This window comes from Charadrius vociferus, unplaced genomic scaffold (genome assembly GCF_000708025.1).
Source record: "Charadrius vociferus isolate BGI_N301 unplaced genomic scaffold, ASM70802v2 scaffold1802, whole genome shotgun sequence".
NCBI classification, from domain to species: Eukaryota; Metazoa; Chordata; class Aves; order Charadriiformes; family Charadriidae; genus Charadrius; species Charadrius vociferus.
In genome coordinates this window covers 9,140-18,197 of record NW_009647332.1, presented here as the reverse complement: position 1 = coordinate 18,197, position 9,058 = coordinate 9,140, and the positions used below count along the sequence as shown (strand labels likewise).

Below are 9,058 nucleotides of genomic sequence, written 5' to 3'. Positions count from 1 at the left end.
CATCCTCCTTCAACCCACCCTTTAGATATTTGTAAGCAATAATAAGGTCTCCCCTCAGCCTTCTTTTCTCCAGGCTAAAGAGTCACAGCTCTCTCAGCCTTTCCTCATGAGGGAGATGCTCCAATCCCTCAGTCATCTTAGTTGCCCTCTGCTGGACTTGCTCCAGCAGTTCCCTGTCCCACTTGAACTGGGGAGCCCAAACCTGGACAATTCCAGTTGTGTCCTCACCAGTGCAGAGTAGAGGGGGAGAATGACCTCCCTCGACCTACTGGCCACACTCTTCCCTATGCAGCCCAGGATTCCATTGGCCTTTCTGGCGACAAGAGCACATTGCTGGCTCATGGATAATTTACTATCTACCAGGACCCCCAGATCCTTCTCCTCAGAACTGCTTCCTAGCAGGTCCACCCCTAACCTATACTGGTGCCTAGCATTCTTCCTCCCCAGGTGCAGGACCCTGTACTTGCTCTTGTGTCAAGTCAAGTCCTTCTAAAAAAGAAAGAAAGGAAAACAGAAATCTATTGAAGATACATGTCTTTTCCCTAAAAGCTTGTGATAGAATCCGAATTTTCTTGGCCTTGACTATAATAACTGGGGCTGCAGAACAAAATGAAGAAAAGAAAAATGAAGGCATAAAATGAAGGCACAAAAAAACCCAATTGAAATTTAAGCGCTAGTCCCAGTGAAGCATTAGTGTGTCTGAAATAATATCTTGCATACTCTAAAGCATGTCTTCTGTTCATAGATTTTGAAGCTCTGACTTATACAGTGTATTTTGGAAACAAATATTTCTATATGTCAGTGATAATCCAGCTCTGCGCAGCAAGACATTGAGCGTACCATGTAAACCGGATAAGATGAAAACATACTCAGAAGAGCCAGAAACGTAGCCACTTGGTTGGACCCAAGGATTGATATTTACAAATCTTTATTATGACATCATTATAGTTTGCTATGTACGGCTAATGCAACTACTCCATATTTCTCTCCCTAGCAATAACATCTGCCAGCTCTCTCAGCACTCGCGGGTGGATCCCATCAGGGCCCATGGACTTATGGATGTCACCTTGGCCAAGTGATCTCTGACCCGGTCCTCCTCAACTGAGGGGAAACCTTCCTCTCTCCAGACCTTTCCCCTTGCCTCCAGGGTATGGGATTCATGAGGGACAGCTTTAGCAGTGAAGACCGAAGAAAAGAAGGCATTCAGTAACTCTGCCTTCTCTGTGTCTTCCACCACAAGAGCACCCATCTCATTCATCAGTGGGCCTGCATTTTCCCTAGTCTTCCTTTTCCTATTGATATACTGAAAGAATCTCTTCTTATTGTCTTTAACTGCAGTGGCCAAGCTGAGTTCTGATTGAGCTTTGGCCCTTCTAATTTTCCCCCTACATAGCTTTGTTATATCTTGACAATCCTCATAAGATGCCAACCCCCTTTTCCAGAGAATGTAAGCTTTCCTTTTGTTCTTGAGGTCCAGCCAAAGCTCTCTATTTAGCCAGGCTGGTCATCTTCCCCATCGGGTCGTTTTTCGAGCCATGGGGATGGCCTTCTCCTGTGCTTCTAAGACTACCTGCTTGAAGTAAGACCAGCCTTCCTGGGCGCCTTTGCCCTTCAAAACTGCCTCCCAAGGGACGCTCTCAACCATGCTCCTGAACAGGCTAAAGTCTGCCCTTCGGAAGTCCAAGGTGGCAGTTCTGCTGGCTCCCCACCTTGCTTCACCAAGAATTGAAAATTCTACCATTTCATGATCACTGAGCCCAAGACGACCTCCAACCTTTACATCCCCTCAAGACCTTCTCTGTTAACAAACAGTAGGTCCAGTAGGGCACTTCCCCTAGTTGTTTCCTTCACCAGCTGTGTGAGGAAGTTGTCTTCCACACACTCCAGGAACCTCCGGGACTGTTGCCTCTCTGCTGTGTAGTATTTCCAGCAGACATCTGGGAAGTTGAAGTCCCCCACGAGAACAAGGGCAGATGATCGTGAGACCTCTGCCAGCTGTTTATTTATGAGAGTTTATTTTTGGAAATGGAAAAAAAAAATCAGAGAGAATCAGAGAGATTAATTTGTTGTAAACTGACTTTTGTTACAGGTAGGAAAGGAATGGCTCTTTCTCTCTCTTTCCACTCATAATTAATCCTTGAACCTTCAACTTTTGGCTGTTGTTTTTAAAACTTCCTTGTTAATTGATAGAACCCAGGAGCAAAGATGTAGACCTGTATCCTGCTTTCTCGGTATATCTCAAGTCTTATGCTACCTGCTAAGAGATAACTGACTGAGGAGATCTGGAAACAAGTCCAGAGCTGTCCATTCCAAAGTTTAGAAATGCATTTTGCTGGCACCTGTCCTTACTGGAATTGTTTGTATACCCTCAAATGTATTATGAGGAACGACTGGGGGAACTGGGGTTATTTAGCCTGGAGAAGAGGAGGCTGAGGGGAGACCTTATCACCCTCTACAACTACCTGAAAGGAGGTTGTAGAGAGGTGGGGGCTGACCTCTTCTCCCTGGTGACAAGTGATAGGACGAGAGGAAATGGGTTCAAGTTATGTCAGGAGAGGTTTAGATTAGATATTAGGAAACATTTTTACACTGAAAGGGCTATTAAACGTTGTAATAGGCTGCCCAGGGAGGTGGTGGATTCGCCATCCCTGGAGGTGTTTAAAAAAAGGGTAGATGTGGTACTTGGGGACATGGTTTAGAAGTGGTTTTGTCAGGATAGGTTAATGGTTGGACTTGATGATCTTAAAGGTCCCTTCCAACCTCAGCGATTCTATGATTCTATGTTTGCTTCTTGCAGCATGGTTTGGAATAGGTCAAAATGATTAGATGATTCCAGCACTGGACTGCTTTGCTTTCTCCTACATGAGCCATCATTTTGGTTCTACTTATAAAAGCATAAAAATACTGATAAAGTGGTCAAGAATTGAAGATATTGAAACTGCTGCATGAAGTGACTATTTAATTAGCACTTTTAGTTTATAATGCATGAAATGTAAGACTAATTAGGATCCTGTCTTCCACACAGAAATGTCTCATTTGGGTTCTTCCTTTGAATCCAAGAGAAAAAAAAAAAAACAGTAACCTAGTCCCTATCCTGGTTTAGGGGTCACTTTTGTAAATGCTACTGTGAGTAAGGCACAGTCCAATTCTTTGATATCAATTTTCATCATTCCAGTGTTGCTAAGGAGGATGATATCATATGATTTATGTTGATCAGTCTTAAATAGCTGCTCTCCATTTTAGCAAGACCTACGCAGTGCCTAATTATAGGAAGGCCTAGGAAAGCCACTGAAAAGAATTGATAATGGAAGATGCTGGTTTCTTCAGATTCCTTAAGGTAAGTCAAAATAAATCCCTTAATTATCTTATCTGATACAGTAAAAATCTAGTAGCAAAATTATGAGGTTTTTAAAGTCTCAGCCTTGACTCCTGAAATTAATCAAGTCTTGCCTAGCTAGGAGGAGGTTACAGACAAGGAGGCAGACAAGCATTTAAATAAACTGGAGCCAAACTAGAACAAACCTCTTAAGTCATTTTTATTAGAAGTTCTGCATGTGAAGCCATCCAAATCAGGTGAAAAATTTCACAATTCTGTTTGGAGAAATTTTCCTGCAGCAGGGCAATGTCACCAGACATTCTGCTTGTCAGAATTCAGAGCTTGAATGTGCTCCAAAGCTATCAATGAGGTATGAAGTAAAATAATGTAGAGTCCCTCTTCAGAAGTCCTATACATACAGTCTCTCTCAAACCAATGACTGTCAAATCAATGATTGTCTATATTTTCTTTCTCAGTACTTTTCTCTAGGTTTATGGGTAACAAAACCTGCCCAGAGAAGTAAAAATATGGGAAAATATTGAATTTATACAGCAATATAACTATCAGAGTTTTATTCTCAGTTACTTTCCTAATGATTTCTAACACTGCAGATGTCTTTTTTGACAACTAATTTATTGAGCTTATTTTTTTTAAGCCAAACATGCAACTGAAGTACTTCAAAGAGTATTCGTATGCATATTGAACTTATTTTGGTTTTTTTTTTTATTAAGCTTTACTTGTGTTGAATTTTTTCATTATTTATTTTAATTAGCCTCCTATCTTCTGTCCATCACATGATTCCATGTATCACTGGCTGAGAGAAGACCAGTCTCTCCAGAAGCCAAAATTTTTAATATACAGTTTTGCTGGTATTCACTGATTATTTAAAAATGCATTTAATTAAAATCCCTTGCCACTTGCTGGAGGCAGGGTGCAGGAAAGCCAGTCTCTCATCTGACTCGACTGCATCTTTCCTGAGCACACCGCCAGGTGGCAGGGATGTCCCACAGTCACAGCATCCCGCCTCTAAGCCACAGTGCTAGCAGCTCTGCCACCTACCCTGCGCTGACAGGCAGCCACTGCATCCCAGAGAAGGCTAGCAAATGGAAATGTGCAAACAGTGATTAACTTTGCAGGTGGGGAGAAGTTTTGTGACTCAATTTATAAGCTTGTGCAAGTACAGCTGCTCTTAGCGACACAGGCACTGAACCTGAAACACATCAGTCCAGATTCCTGAACCTTGAAGGCTGAAAAATAAATTGATGCAACTTTGGCATCAGCTAAACTGTTCTTGAATCTACTTGGCCATTTGTGTGAGATTATTTTTTTTTCCCCCTCCAAAACTGATAAAAGGTCATAAATATACAAAGGTCAAATTTCCTCAGGGGACTTAACCTGTGCCATAACAAGTTTTGGTTTTTTTTTTCCAAATGCTCCTTTTCTTTTTCTGTACTGAGATTTCCTTATGCAGGGCAATTTACCCTGAAAGTATGTAAATGATGGTCTATGCATTTAACCAGTTGATCATTGGACAGGTACCTGCCCCGATAGCGAGGAGTCCAAAGGACAGTATTGTGGGAGTAGAGGCCTTCTAGCAGCTTATACTAAAAATGCAGTCATTACCAGGAAGATTAGAGGTGTGACAAGGAGGAGTATCTGCTGATAAATTCATCCAGATCACAGAACCAGAAGGCACACTTTGAAGACAGTGGAAGTACACAGTCCAACTTCAAAGACCTGTTAGATTTTATTTTTTTTTTTTAACTTGGAGCTATAGTTACACATCAGTGATTTAATAGTGGGTTTGTTCTCTTGATAAGCATCATCTGAAATTGAGGTACCTAATTCACCTTTCTCTGTCTACCTGGCAGACTTTATGGAAAGACAAAAATGTCTTAAAGTGCTGACTGTGGATGAAAAGGACAAACTTTAATTGCACAGAGCAGCTTGCTTTGTTATCTCTGTATGTTTTATTTCAGATATGCAATGTATAAGTAAAAGATTCCTAAAATGGACCTATTTAGTGAAAACTTTGGACTGTACAAAACTGTTTCTACTTCCCAGAAAGCCCCCATGTCTTTTATTAAAAGCCCCCCAAAAGGTCAAATGCATTTATCAATTCAGACCTATTGCTTGGATTATATCTTAATCACAATATGGTAAAAATTAATCTGTGTTGGAATGTCAGTTTTATCGTTTCTTTACATACTGGTGAAACAGCATTTACTAATGTACCATCTACAGAACAGCAAGAGATGCATCCTGTTTTGGCTGCAGGATGTAGCATGATAAGGGTTATTGCATCTTCTAAATAAGTGGAATCCATTACTTTATTCAGGTTTATTCAGCTGAAATCATCAGTAGGAAGTCAGCTCATCAGAAAATTTCAGTCACAAAGCACCCTCTGAGCCCGATTTGTGTATCTGAATCACACTGCCACCACCACCTTACCACTTGCAAGTTCTTGATGTCTGCCAGGCTATCCTGTTATAAACAAGCCTCTTGCTCAGTGAGAGCTCCCTAGTTTAATTCTGAGGAACTCCTTTGAGTCATAAAAACGTACATGTGATTTACCTATCTCTGCTAGTGGCTCTTTCTAGGGATTTACAGCATAAAGGTGTCGCTTCTCCGAGTTTATATCTGAATTCTTAAACTCAGTCTATATGCAACCAGAGGGCTTAATACAGTAGCATACACAGCAGTACATCATGATATAAAGAAGCATATATAGCTATAGCTTATTCCTGCAGGGAAAGGCAAATGACTTATAAGTGCTACATTTATAATGAAGCAATTTAACCATACTGGATACTTTAATGGGGGTGGGTGGTGGTTTATTTTTTATTAAAAAAAAAAAAAACACAAAACAACTCTTCCAGAGAGAGCTATGCAACTTTATCACCTTCACATACCTTCTGCTACAAGTTTTTCACTAGCTACTGTTTAAAAAAAATAAACCTTTTACCTCACTCAGGTTCTTTAATTTTAATTTTCAAGAATCTAGTTCCCTTTCTGGTAACCCCTCCCTCTTGATTTTTCCCTTGTTTTGGTTTTTAATATTCTGTAAAAGACTCCCTAGCTCCAAATGGATATAAACAATTTAATTTTGCATTTTACATTCAGGATTCTCAGCCTTCCTCTAGCTGCTCCTCCACAGGATAAGGTTTGGCTTTTTTCTGAAACTGCTGAAGTCCATCAATTGATACCCTGTATTGTGTTGCAACATTGTATTTAATTCCCAGAACCTGTTCTCTGCATTTACCAGCATCTCTTTTGCAAATGCAATATTGTTCTTCTGTGAAATAGCTGTTATAATATTAGATTAATCAAATTAAGTACTGTCAATCCACAGGTACTATTGGAGTTTTGGCCACTCTATGACCCAATGCCTCCTGTTGCAGTGAGTCTGCTTAACCATGAAGTTTCTGGTGCTGGACCACAGGGCAGGTTGTGTGCGGTTCCTGGGTCTAATGCACATGCACCTCTCGGAGACATTCTACATGCAACTCAAACAGCACATTTTGACTTCTTTTAGATGACAAGCAAACACGTGGCACTGTGCTCAGTTATGCCATGGCACAATGCAAAGTAACAACACTGAAGAACAGGAAACGGCCTTCGGTGACAGCCAGCACATTGGTTACTCTAGCAAAGCCACACTACTAACATAAACAGAAGCCAATGTGGCAAAACTGGCACGACCCTTGTGATTACACCCTCCTCTGAAGCAGGGGGTTAGACTTGCTGACCTCCAAGTCCTGTTCATATGTATTTCTCTAAACTTCCTTACTGCAGTATACACTATTTGTTTCACGTCCCTAGCTGGCCAGCTGTATCTCACACACATTTTAACCCCTCTACAACAGAGGGATTGCCCTACCTACAATAAAACCACTTAAAACAATCCTTCTAAACCTACTTTTTGTCTAAAAACTACTGCTTGGCTCCCTACACTGTGTTTTGGAAGGTGGCAAATAAGGCAAGCCAACTGTTTGTTTAATGTCTCAGCCAGAAGAGAAGTTTGCCAAGTTTTATTATGGTGAGCAGCAAGCAAGAACTGAGCCTTTAGGTGGTGAGGGTTTTTTGTCTTCCTTGGAGATAAGGTGGAAGAATAGAAATAAGTGGATCCTACATGTTCAAATCAATGACAATAATTGTATCAGCCACTTCAGAAAATTAGCAAATGGTTAGTGGTAACGTCGTCTGACATTTTGGTATGATCTCTAGGTTTATGTGGGCCAGATTCTTCCAGCTCTCACTTAACTGAAAGTTATGACAATGAGTGGTTCCTTCAGGAATGAATGAGTGAATCCTTCAGGAGGGGAAGCTCAGCTCAGGTTTTGGGTGTGAAGCATTCTGCACGTTGCTGGTACCATGTGAACAGAACTCTCTCCTCCATATCAAAAACTGCTGTACCCTTCAGCAACAGCATGCACGTTTTAAAAACACAATGAACATCCAGAAGCACAGGCCAGACCCAAACCTTGCTTATCACAAATTCATTTTGGAAGTGAACTTTAAAGTGCCTTTAGCTCTCAGTAAGATTTTTGCTGTGTGGATTCCAGTTAAACAGTGGAAAAATTATTAAGAATTTTTGGCACTGTATTTTAACCAAAGGAGCCCAGGACTTGGGATAAGCGTGTTTCTTTTCTTGTAAATATAAATCAATACAACTTTCTCTCACCATGTATGTATGCTAACTGCATTTAAATTATTCTAACAGCTTGCAGCACCAGCTAAATAGGATTCTGTCCTACAGGCACAGACTAGGAGTAGAAAAGAAGGAAAAGAAGGGTTGCACAACGTTACTCACCACCAGAGGAATGGAGTAGATGAACACCACCAGGGAAGTGGCAATGAGCAGAATAACCATCTGGATCTCTGCTCTGGCATCTGCAAAAGTCAGATAAATGTCTGGAGGTGTTGTCTGTCCCCAAGGATATGCATCACATGAACTAGCAGTGCATGTGAATTAGGGCCGCGCACACCAGGATGTTGCGGATCACAGCGACCATGATCAGGAAGGGGCTGAAGCTGGCATACACGTAGGAATATGCTGCATGGGTGGCCTCCTTTGCTCACCAGTCTACGAAACACCAAGTGTAAGGGTACTGCAAGGCAGATTTGCCGAGCCCCATGCTGGGGAGGGCACAGGACAACATATTGGAAGCATAGATAGCAAAGAGCGTGAGCCCTGCCAGCTTCTTGTCTACATAATAGTTGTAGAAATAGGCATGGTTGATGGCCAGGTACCTTTCTATAGACATGGCACAGATAATGCTGAGGCCAGAGTCTAAAGAGGAAGAAGATGAAGGAGCTGTACTCACACAGCACCAGTCCTCAAGGCCAGCAATTCTGCAGGTAAGTGGCAATAGTGACCAGACTCACCAGGCATGCCCCCAAGAGATTGGTGACTGCCAGCCCACAGACCAGCGTGTAGAAAGTGGGTCTCCTGATGCTCCTTCCTGGACTTGCAGAGCACCACGATAGCTATGAGGTTGTCCACTATGCTGAATATGAACATGACAGTGGGGATGGTGGGGGGCTTCCCACCCTCGGCCTTGCTGGCAGAGCTGCTTGCAGATGGCATGATGGTGGGGTCAAAGGACACAATGCCCATGCTGCCACTGGACAGTCAAGCAAAGGTGAAAAGAAAAGGCAAAGGCAGAATCGGGGATGGGAGGGGGTAGTCTAGCATGGAAATAAAAATTCAAATGAAGAAAAAAACCCAACCTCGTGTAT

General features: G+C 41.9%; 1 pseudogene; it reads right to left on the bottom strand.

The window, feature by feature from the left end:
- The window catches only part of LOC104282013, a 9,832-nt pseudogene extending 896 nt beyond the window's left edge, over positions 1-8,936 (bottom strand).
- Between the last annotated feature and the right edge of the window lie 122 nt (positions 8,937-9,058).